This window comes from Mycteria americana, chromosome 1, assembly GCF_035582795.1.
Source record: "Mycteria americana isolate JAX WOST 10 ecotype Jacksonville Zoo and Gardens chromosome 1, USCA_MyAme_1.0, whole genome shotgun sequence".
NCBI lineage: Eukaryota > Metazoa > Chordata > Aves > Ciconiiformes > Ciconiidae > Mycteria > Mycteria americana.
The window spans coordinates 135341747-135353750 of NC_134365.1; the positions used below are offsets into that span (position 1 = coordinate 135341747).

General features: G+C 42.0%; 1 long non-coding RNA gene across 1 annotated transcript in view; it reads right to left on the reverse strand.

Moving 5' to 3' along the window:
• Positions 1–8358: 8358 nt before the first annotated feature.
• LOC142418925 (uncharacterized) overlaps positions 8359–12004 on the reverse strand; it is a 61680-nt gene continuing 58034 nt past the window's right edge. The window contains exon 3 of the long non-coding RNA XR_012778452.1: positions 8359–10261. This is a non-coding gene — a long non-coding RNA (uncharacterized LOC142418925). The remainder of the gene's footprint in view (positions 10262–12004) is intronic.

Genomic DNA, 12004 nt, shown 5'->3' on the forward strand with positions numbered 1-12004 from the left:
GGCAGCCAAGGACCACCGTCACCGTGGTCATGGGTGGACGAGCAGATGCCGACATCGGGGAAGCCACGGCTCGAGGCCCCTGGGTGTTCCCAGAGAAAGGGTGTGAGGCGATGCATAAGCATCAACAGGATCTCCCCTCCAGTTGTTTTTGCTCTGTGCACTCAAATATCAACCTTAATACACAGCAAAAAACACAATTAGGAGAATCTGTTTAACCTAGCTTTTGCAGTTGGGTTTTTTTGTTGGTTTAGGGTTTTTTTCCAGCAAGATGATTTCACAACAAGAAAATTGAAACACCAGAGTGAGAAATGGAAGAAATGTTACTGAAGCCAGATGAAGTATTTGAGTTCAGTTCAATTACCCAGATATCTATAATCTCTACTGTTTTTACTGAATGGATTAGGAGGTCCACAGAGAGTGTACAAGTTTCAATGAGTCAGAAGATAATTGGAATATTCAAGTGCTTCGTACGTCTTCAGTTACCAGCACAAGCATCCCGTATCTCGTGTTGTTCTCCTACAAAATGTAATATCCTGCATAAAAAACCAGCAAGTTTTAAACTTTGATCTCCAGGTTGTTCATATAATCCAGAAAATTACTTGGAAGTGTGGTAGAGTGCCCACTATACTGAAGTACTAATTGCATCTATATTCACTGATGCCTGTTATTTAAAGCATTTTCTGAAAAAGCAAGCTGCTGTCCGTTACTAGTGTATGGCCAGCTTAAAGAACAGCAGTCTTAAAACAAAAATCTGTCTCTACAGATTGGGCAGCTGTTGTAAAAGAAAGTAGGTTTGGCAAATAGCAAATTGGAAGGGGCATGCCACTAGGAAAAAATGGAGAGAGAAAAAAGTCTGATCATCTCTTGCTTAGTATTAATTTTGAGCAAGACAAAATAGTCTATTGCAGTGGATGGTAATTACTGTTAATAACAACAGTGGTTTAAAAAAACAAACAAAAAAAACCACCCCCCCCCCCAAAAAAAACCAAAAAAACAAACCCAAAACTTCCAGAAAATAAATGTTTTGCAATAAAACAAGGGAGGATGGAAATAACCAAGCCAAAATCATATCTTGCTATAATATTTGCAATGCGATGTCACTTTTTCACCATTACAGTGAAGGAATGAGGTTTCACCCTGGCCCGATCAAGTTCTTTTTGGGCTTTCTTCCCCCGCCTCCACCACTACACCCAAGAGTGACACCCTATGATCCACCCACTTGGAGCTGGAAAACCAGAGCATCACACCCATTTACCAGATGTGTCATCTCCAACGAGTCCAAATGGACTCAACCCTCCTACGAGCAAGGCTTCTGGAGTCTGTGCTCAGTATGATGCTGCAGTGACTGCAGGGAAGCCTCTTCAGAACATATGATGTATTTGTCCCTGGCAACATAGCACAGAGCACAAACATTGAAATAATAAAACCTCTGCACTTATTATGCTACCCAACTCCAGATTTTCCTCTAATTCTGACTAACTGGGTATTTAAAATTACATTTTAAGATTTACATCCCTCTCCGTCAGAAGTTTGAGAGAGGCAGACTATGCCATTTTCAAGACGGGCTGAACATCAGATCTTTTATTCATATCAGGATTGCTTTGTTCCCACCTGGATATCATCTGTGGTAAGAACCTGAGTTACTGCGTGTGATGAAGTTAATTTGTGTGTATCAACATTGTAGATTACACAGCATATCTTACCAATATTCTTCATGAAACAGCAAGCAATTGAATTAGAGTTGTTGCCAGATTTCTGGATGCCCAGTAAGAGCTCCAGGAAGAGTTAACTCTGCAGTTCCACAATAATCACCAAGTCCGTGACCTCCTAAAAGGTCACACTTGTCAATTAATATCTATCTATAAAAGTAGTATTAGTAGCATATTATTATAAGTAGAAGTCTCCAGGGTTTTTGTATTTATATGTGATAATATTCCAGTAAAAAAAAAAAAACAAAAAAAAACCAACCAAACCAAAAAAACCCAACCAATTTGTTACCCTAATGTCATGTTTAAAGTAATAGATAATGTCATGATTATTTTGTAGCTCTTTTCTCTTTCCTGGCCCCCTCTGCTCACAGATGTTAATACAGAAAAGGATATTCCTTCCTCTAACACTTTCTGCTTGTTTTCTGGATTTTGGAGATATCTCAGGAGTTTCATACAGTTTACTCAAACTTTCCCCTGCAATTTTACATCTTACATAGCAGATAATATGACAGGTCCATGAGGAGAATCTACCCAGTAGATTTCGCATGTACAGTAGACTTTTCACCACAAAGCCCCAGTATTTCAAGCAGTTGCAACACCTACAGGTCAGCTACTGACCTGGATTTAACACTAAATTATTGTATTATCACTAAAATGTGTGCCTCAAGATGCACCAGATCTACAGCCTAAGCAAACCAATTAGTTCTAGACAAATATGTCATTTTTTGCTCTGATGTCTTCCACACATGATTTACAGAAAGATTTTGGCAAAGGCCAAAAATGCACATATGACTTCTAACTCCTAAATTATGCTGAACTCCTTGATGAGCTTTTGTTCACTGTCCTGGTTTTGGCTGGAATAGAGTTAATTTTCTTCCTAGTAGCTGGTATAGTGCTGTGTTTTGGATTTAGTATGAGAATGATGTTGATAACACACTGATGTTTTAGTTGTTGCTGAGCAGTGCTTACACTGGTCAAGGACTTTTCAGCTCCCCATGCTCTGCCAGGTGCACAAGCAGCTGGGAGGGGGCACAGCTGGGACAGCTGACCCCACCTGACCAAAGGGCTGTTCCATACCATATGGTGTCATGCTCAGTATAGAAACGGGGGGGAGTTGGCCAGGGGCCAGTGATCACTGCTCGGGGACGGGCTGGGCATTGGTCAGTGGGTGGTAAGCAATTGCATTGTGCATCACTTGTTTTGTACATTCTATTTTTTTTTTCTCTTCTTCTGCTGTCCTATTAAACCGTCTTTATCTCAACCCACAGGTTTTACTTTTTTTTCCAATTCTCTCCCCATCCCACCGGGAGGGGGGCGGGAGGGTGAGCGAGCACGGCTGTGTGGTGCTTAGTTGCCAACTGGGTTTAACCCATGGTGTTCACTAAGAATGGGAACTCCTGCACTTTCAGCAAACTATATGAAGAATTAGTTCTTTGGTTCCCTGTGATGATTCATTGTTTATCAGAACTCCTAAACTTTTTTTTCCTCTTTTTCTAGATAATTTTTTAAAAGTTGGATGAAGATGTAATCCTGGTGTGTTGAGGGGGTTTCATTCTGACATAAGAACGAAAGAGGAATCATCCCCATTACTGTGGAAGAAGGTTCACCAAGTGATTGAATAAATGGAGAGCGGCAGGAAATGAAGGTGCTATCAAGTCAATACACATGTACCAAAGAATGAGTGGGCATTACTCACATAGGTATGAATAACACATTTTGATGTCTGTGCCATTTCGCATTAGCCCAGGATGTTTCACATGCACTCATGATTATGGAAATAGAAACAGATTGTGAGTCAGAGAAAAAGTTGAGTCAGAATGAATATGTGAAGTGAGTAGAAAGGAATGATCACAGCCATTAACTTTGCCTGTGAAAGGTAGTAAGGCAAGACCAGTCAAAGAACTGAAGCAAAAGGAGCACCCAAAGGGCAACTGGGTAAAATTGCCAAGATGTGTTGACAGCTGAAATGACAGGTATTTCTATTACCCGTAGCAGTTACATCTGCATGTTACAGAAGCTCAAATGACAGTTTATGTAAATCTTTTGGGCACTTTTTGTTGACATTATTTCCCTCTGCCCTTGTGTTCATTATCCAAGACATGTTTGTACCTTGACTAAAGGTAAAATATAAATGCTTCCCCATGACAATGTAGGAAGTCAAGAGGAGTGCTCTCACAGACTGTGTATATGAAGGAGACATAGATATTTGACTTCTTGATATCTGATTTATTTCACAGAGCTTGAAAGAGCTAGAATGCTGCCGTTGTAAAAGCAACAGGGAAAATGTGCCAGAGAAACTTTCTGTCGGAAAACGGGACCAAAGAAAATCCGATTTCCTTATAAGATATTCATAGTTTTCTGTTTTGGCTAGTTCACAGATAGCATGAAACTAGAGCATATAGAGTATTTTAGTGTTGCAGCTCTGATTTACTGAAGGTTGTGTTAAAGGACAGAGAAATGTTAACAAGATGTCAGTTTTATCAAATCATACTTCATTTAGTGTCTTGGGTTCGGGTCAATAATTCTGTTAACAAAGAATTTTGATTCTCAACATGAACTTAACATCTTGAAACAGAAATCTAACTGACCAAAATAATTTACAAGTCTTAAAGTCAGAGAAGATGTGTTGTGCACACATCTTTCTGAGCTTCAATAATTCAGCATGGTAGGAAAAAAATCATCCTATAATGATTCTATAAAATTCACTCTAGAATTTTTTGTGTTACATATATGTAAGTTTGGAATACATTATAAAATTCAGAGCAGTTCAGATGGATTGGTTAAAGATGCTGTCTTGCTGGAATGACACAATTTGCAAAGACAGGCAATCTCTTTATTACGTCAATTTACATCATTGAAAAAACAAACAAGCTTTCAGGCACACAAATTCTTGTTCAGGTCTGAAATAGCAGAAGCATTTTGCAAAGCTAAACACAAATAGACAACAAGACTCGGAGTTTAACTTGACTGTTGAACAGTAAGACCTGAGAGAAAAAGTTGCAGGCAGCAAAGAAGCGATGGTAGGACATGATCATGGAGAGAGGTGGTGATTATCTGTTGTGGGTCAGAAAGTAGCAAAGGTAATCATAATGTGATGAATATGTTTAGCTCATCATGACTATTACTACTTTACAAGAGAAGGCATCATTGGCTTTTTTCTGATATTTCCATCATTACAGAGAAGAAAATGCCATCAATCTTGAACAAAAAGCCTAGGTTCAGCCAGGTTTTGCTGATGCAGGAAAGAGGATGAACTGAACTTTTTATTACTATTTGAACCTGACCCCTCAAAGGAATATATTTTTCAGCTTAGTAGTGAACTCAGTCCCAGCACCCACCTATGCCTTACTCCATAGTTATGACAATACAGAATCAGGCCTTGACCTTACAGATGTGTATATCTCTAAGCGTAAGAATAATCCTATTGATATCACTGGATGAATTATATATTTAGAATGTGTTGTAGCATTGCAAATTTTGAAGACTATGTAAAAATCTAGAGCATGTTTCATTTTAGCAAGCTCAGAAAAGTTTAAGAGTTAATTTTAAATAAAAGCACATCAGAAACTAAAAGGCCATGATTGTCATCAATATTATAATCAAAAATTATCTTTCAACATCACAGGCCCCCCTACCTCAGTTGACACTAATTGAAAAGCTTGTTGACAACACCGACAAAAAAGCCATGGACCGCATTGACAAGAACTCGCTGTCTGATCTTAAAACGGCTCCTTTGACTGATTTATTGAAGGTGAGAATGGCGGTGTGTGGACAAATCCAAACACTCTCCAGACAAGATACAGCAATTTTAGCTTGGGAATCCTTCTGTGATTTCTACCACAGGAAATCCAGCAGCCACCCCAAGCCAGGGAGCCTGGCAGAGGTCTGCTCCACAAGTGTTTTGGGTCTAGCTGCTCTGCACTACTGAATGTATACTGCTCCGCACAGTAATCAGTCCCAGCTGGCTCCTAGAAGAGGCTCTCAAACAGCTCCCCAGCCAAAACCAACAACAATAATCAAACTATATTAAAATTTTTCCAAATGCCAGCCCATGCCTCAGTTTATGGTGTTTGCCATAGCATATGAAGCTCCATATGTTGTTTTTTGTAACGTCAACTTTGAATTCATCACTTCTTCCTGCACCAAGTCTCTTTTCTTCTGTGTTTTGGATTTTGTAGTATCAACCACATCAGAGATTTTCTGCATCTGCTGCCTCACTTCCGAACAGTGCTGTGCAACATGACCCTTGCCCAACACAATCCAGGGCTTTAACCATCTTCTCTGAGATCCTTGTAAATGTACAATGACTATCACCAGTAAGTCTTACTCTCGACCAGGTACATTCTTTTGAATGGTAATTTATAACATTTATACTTATCAGTAGTTTCCTGTCACATGCTTTGGTCTCAATGCTGACCAAATTTCCCATTAGAGAACTTTTTTACCATCTGGTGTAAACACAATTTGGAGCCTCCAACCCAACTGCAAGACTGGCTTATCAGCTGCAAATCAGTCATTCCTGGAATCAATAAAAACACCAAAAACACCAAATACACTATCATCAGAAACAATGTGACCTTTTTATCTTCTGGTACCCCTTCTGGTCTGTTTCTCCATTCAGATTGCTTTCTTTTCTTTTCTTTTTTCTGATCCCAAGTATTCTTCAGAGAGTCTAAGCAACCAGAGTTTTACTTCACCCATTTGTTTTTCTTTTTCTAATAGCACAGCCACCTGTGGTATGAGAACTAAGCTAATACCATATGACTTCTCTAAGAGCATCTTCAGGGTAACTCATCCGAAAACTTGCTGTAAAAAAGCTGTCTTCAGCCTCTTCATAAGTCTTTTTTTTCACTCTTGGTCTTACAAAATCTAGTCATGAAATTATCTTTTCAAATTTATGTGAGTTTTTGTCATATTCTAAAATCCAGGAGGGAAAAAGCCATTAAACAGGAAATGAAGCTTTTCTTTTTCATCAAAAAAAGCAAAAATCTGAAAGTTTTTTGTGCATTATTATCAAGCAAAACGCAAAGTCCAAAACAAAATTTAACTAAAGAACCTCCCAAAATTATTTAGAACTGGGGTGCTCCTTTGTCATCAGCATCCCTAGGGTCTTTGTGAGACTATCAACTAGTTCTGCATATGGTATGTTGTAAATAAAGTATCACATGAATGCTTTTCTTCCTGTAGCAGAACCAAGTGATTAATGCAACTCTGCTGTGCTCTTCGCCCTTCACTTTAATGAGTCACGCAGGCTGGATAATGGTGGCCTCGCATCCTTTTCAGTTAGGGTTTATTTGAATACTTGTTAATTTTTCAGGGCCACTATAATCAGGATGTTACGTATTAAAGGAGGCATGCAAGATTACAGCTTTTGACACTCTCTCATCTTAAAAATAAATTTAGCAATTATGATAAGATGAAATCATCTCCTGTTTTTCTGAGAAACAGGGAAAAGCTTTAGTTTTTAAAAATATAAAGAATAACTGGTCTCGAACTTACTCCATTAGGAGTTTCGGTACTGAGTAACCAACAGAATTCCTCATTCAAATGCTAATCTTCTCAGCCCATGAGTCGAATGCTCTGGATCTCTGTCTGGGGCAAGAAGGAGCATGCACTGGCAAGCAGGCAACCACTATTGTACCCCGAGTGCCAAGGCAGCTCCCCCAGTCTTTCCACACCTACAATGGAGAGCTGCTACATACAACGGCATGTGTCACTCTTCCCCTGCACCCTGTCCGTAGGCATGCATTTGCAAGGGCAACCTCCCCTCAGACTTGACTCACACAGGTACTTGACTGGGCTCAGTACTAAGGGTGAGAGGGCTGATAAAGATATTTGACACTTGACAGACCTAGAACAAAAAGGAAACAGAAAACAAAAACTAATCAGCCACACCAGCCCCTATGCATTTCTGCAAATCCTATCAACTGCTAAGCTGAGGTGGTAGCCTGGGGTGTAGCAGGGTGCCGAACAGCATCTGTAGCCCTTATCCCAACCCTTGGTTGAAATTCAGACCCTGGGAGCGTCAAGCATCATTCATTGTTTTCTTTTGTAATCTGTGTACTTAATTAATATCCGACAGCCTTCAAGCACAGATCTAACCACTTATGACAAGCAGAATGTAGCTTCTCCTGTATAGGCCCTCCTCCCAGTTCATGTCAGTAGTGAAAATGGGACCAAAGTCTTTCTGTGACTTTGGTTTCCATGGTTGCCAAGGTTGGTGCTCATCTCATCAAATGCAGATGTCTACGTCTGCACAGCCCTGGGTGCTTCTAGCGCACAATCTCTTTCACCCTGTGCAAGGTGAATCACACAGAGTGTCTATTGCTTCAAAAGGGCCTTGGTAAGATGTACTCGTCTGAACTGCAGATATCTAATGTTTGAATCTCACTCAAACTTTCCTCTCCTTACCTTACTCAGGGCTTCCACCTGGGCCTCCATCCAAGAATTAGGCTGCTTAGTTGGCCAGATCAGTGACAGTCGGTCATAGCGTAGCCATCAACAGGCAAACTTCACAAGTTATCCAAATATACTTCAAGCAGAGCACTGGTAGAAATTTGAAACAGTTTTTTTGATACAAATGTTTGAGATGATCGGATGTCAGAGGTCTTACTTGCAAGGAAACTCTTTTTATAGATTGAGACAGGATTTTATTTCTTACAGTACTTCTCCATTGAGAAAGAAATAAGTTTGCTTTTTCATGTCTGCTGCAATGTTAGTTTATACCACTGCAGAACATGTTTCTGAAATCTATTGCTATTAATTGTTCATTGAGAGAAACATAGAATCAATGTTTGTAAAGAGGCTGCACAGACTTGTAAAAAGACCATTATCTTGTTTTCTCTCTCGTCTGTCCAATTTAGAAAGAGGCTTGGGCCATGGACTGACTATGTGTTTTTGGCTGTATATTCAGCTGTTTTGAACAGTTCTCAGCAGAGATATTTTTCAGTACACAGATGAGGAGATTTTGGCAAAAATTTGATCTAGCTGCAAAGGTGGTCAACGCAGATACACGCTGAGTAACTGGAACATCAGTGGGCTCATTCATTTTAGTGCAGGGATTTTGAGAAGCAAGGAACCAAAAACCTAAAGATATGCCTAGAAAAACTGCAAAGAGTCCATAGTAGAAGACTGCATGGGCTGCTCAATAGAAAGTCCCTACTCTGCCTATTTATGGCTTCCTTTTATCCTGAATTCTGACTTTCAGCTAAAATGTGAAACTGCTAAAATTCACCAGGAGACAGGCATGGGCGGTTTTAATGAATGCTATCAGAGATACATACACAAAAAAATGAGAGGATATGTCTACATGCTGTAATAAAGCATAACAGACAGATTTAGCCCCAATTAACATAAGCAGAGCTAGCTCTGGCAGTGTAGGTTGCCCCTGTGTTAGCCTAGAGCTGTGCTTGAGCTAATCAGCCTTGTGGAGAGCAGGGGTCTTTTCATATGGACAGAGTATGTTTTGGCATCAGCTGGCACCTCCACGTGACACTGTGCTGCATGATTTGGATGTAGCTGTTCACTTCAGCGTGACTCAGGTTTCTCAACTTGACCCTCAACCATGCAATGAGGACATGCCACCACCCGCCTGCTCCTCCATTTCCAGAAGCAGAGACACGTGCGCTCAGCAGAGGCCTCTCAGACCACCGTGGTGTCACTAGGATCCAGGTGCTCCGGCGTGTTTTTGCTTTAACTCTTGTCCTTGCCACCGGGAACCTTCAGGTGATTAAATAACATGCTGTATTTGGGTCCAAAACTTCCAGAAAGGACTGGCCCATCTGAAAAATAGTGATTGCAAGGACAAGATGCACTTCATCTCTTCCCATACATGCACATCAATTAGACAAAGTGCCTCTGAAGCTGTTGTACACAGCTTTGCATTTTCTAATAACTTTTTATGGCTTTTATAATTTGGAAACAGAAATCTCATTTCATAAAATAAATCTCTCACAAAGCACATTCTTTAGAAGTACTTCACACTACTACCAAAATCCCCTTCTCCTCTTTTGGATCATGGTTTTGCCTTCCTGTCCAAGTGTAGCTACTCCTGCCTGCTGGAAATGGTGGACAAATGACTACATCTGACAATCTTAGAGGAATTCAACCTTGCAGTTAACTGCCTTCAGAGCTAATGGAGAAGAGGCGATACCAATTTTCACAGATCGCACTCAGTGGACTCATCGTAGTCCAGATCGTGCTTACACGACTCCCTGTGTCTACTGCCATTCCAGAGCAGTGTTTCTCTGGTCCTCCCCTTCTCTAGTTCTTGCAGTCTACCTGCATGGGAAGAAGGGAGCAGATCAAGCACAGAACATGTGTTTCTTTCCTTTAGTCTACACAGAAGTAAATGTGCAGAGATTTCACAGAGAGTTGGACGAAATGTCAAGTTCTCCTTTTTCGTAGTCAACAGCATGGGAGGAGCAGCGTGAGGTGATTCTGATGTTCACGAGTGAACCGTGCCAGGAAGACGGGGGTAGCACAAGGGGTGCCCTGCCAAGTGAGGAACCCTGCAGACAGGCAGAGTGAACACACGTCCAGTTTCCTGCTTCCTAGAAAACAGAGAACAAAAAGGTTGACATGACCAAGGCAAGAAAGGACAAAGACTCTCAGGACAGGGGAAGCTGGAAACTCATTACTTCATTCACCAGGAGGAAGGCTTCATTCTCACATCCACTTGCAACAGAACAGGAACAAGTCCTGCTGGGGGAAGGCTCAGGGCTGGACATCTCTCTCTTTAGATTAGGACCAACACTATCAGAATGATTTTTCAAATGTTAGTGACCAGTGACCCCCTTCTGTAGGAAGGAGAAGCACCCCTTTGCCAGCCAGACCTATCATCCCAGCAGAATTGGTTCTGGAGCAGCTTTGCCGGGAGCTCAGATCCATGATACTCTAGAGAGATTGCCAAGGCCCAGGCAAATGCCAGACTGCTCCTCTTGGTTGCTCATTCACATGGGTACCAGTGATACAGCCACAGAAAACCCTGAGCAGATTAAAGGTGACCATAAAGCCTCAGGGGGAAGGGTGAGAAGATCGGAGGCCCAAGTGGTGTTCTCGTTAATCCTTACAGTCACAGGGGCAGGCCCTGAAAGGAGCAGACACAACTGGCAGACCAGTGTCTGACTGCACAGCTGGGATCACTAGCAAGGATTCAGCTTCCTTCACCATGTTGTCTTGTCTGACTATGAGCAAGGACTGCTGAGAAGGGAGGGGACCCACTGGACCAAGAGAGAGAGAAGAATTTTGTGGCCATGTTTGTTGAACTGCTGAGATCTTTAAACTAGATTCACCAGGGAACAGGGGCTGAAGTCCAGAGATGAAAGAGAAGCTGCAAATGGAGGAGATATGCAACGGAGAAGGCCCCCAGAGGGACTTTTGTATTCCTGCTCAGAGGGGAAGTTCATTCAGAGGCTTTCTTCTATTGCTTGTACAGAGCTCATGTGCAAAGCCTGGATGACAGAAGAACCCACAAGTCCAGGTGCAGTGGCAGGTCTACAACAGGACTGGGATGGTGGTGACATGGTGGGATGCTGCACCCACAATTGGAGCATGGTTCTGGATGAGTACAGGCTGATCAGGCAGAGAGACCCGCAGAGAAGAAGAGGGGAAGCAGTCACGCTCTGTGCTAAGGAGCTCTTTCACTGTGTAGATCTCCAGTATAAAACTGGAAGTGAGCCTCTAGCTCAGTACCACACAGAGGGAAAAGCACAGGGAAGGAACACTTGGGATGCTGAAGTGGGATCTGTGGCCATTTACTTTACAAACCAGATGGCTATCCTGGGCACCCTTCTCCTTCACAGCAGCTCCCCAGGGGATCATGCCTAGCAATCCCTGAATAAGCCCCCATTTTTGCCCCCAAAGCCTGAAGTCCCAACTCTGCTGCTCACCTTCCAGCCCTCCTCTGAACCCCAACCTCCAGCGTCTCATGGTTGTTGCAGGAGGTCCTGCTGCCCTGGGTGACCACCACTGCCACCAGCTCTTCCCTTCTTGTGAGCAGCAACTCAGGCTGGCAAAGAGACGGCTAAGGGACACTGTAATGGCAGCCTACTTGGAGGTCAATTACAGAGATGATGACCAAATCCCTCTTAGTATTGTGAGACAGATAACATGACCAAGGGCAACTGGCACAATTTGCTGGTCAAGTTGGTTGTTAAGAAAAACTTAATAGAAAGATAGTGCAGTACTGGGTCAGGCCGTCCAAAGTGGTGGTGATATCTCTGGCCTTCTGGACTAAGCTGGACAAAACCATAACAGAGCTGATCTGGCACTAGCAGTATTCCTGCTCTGAGCAG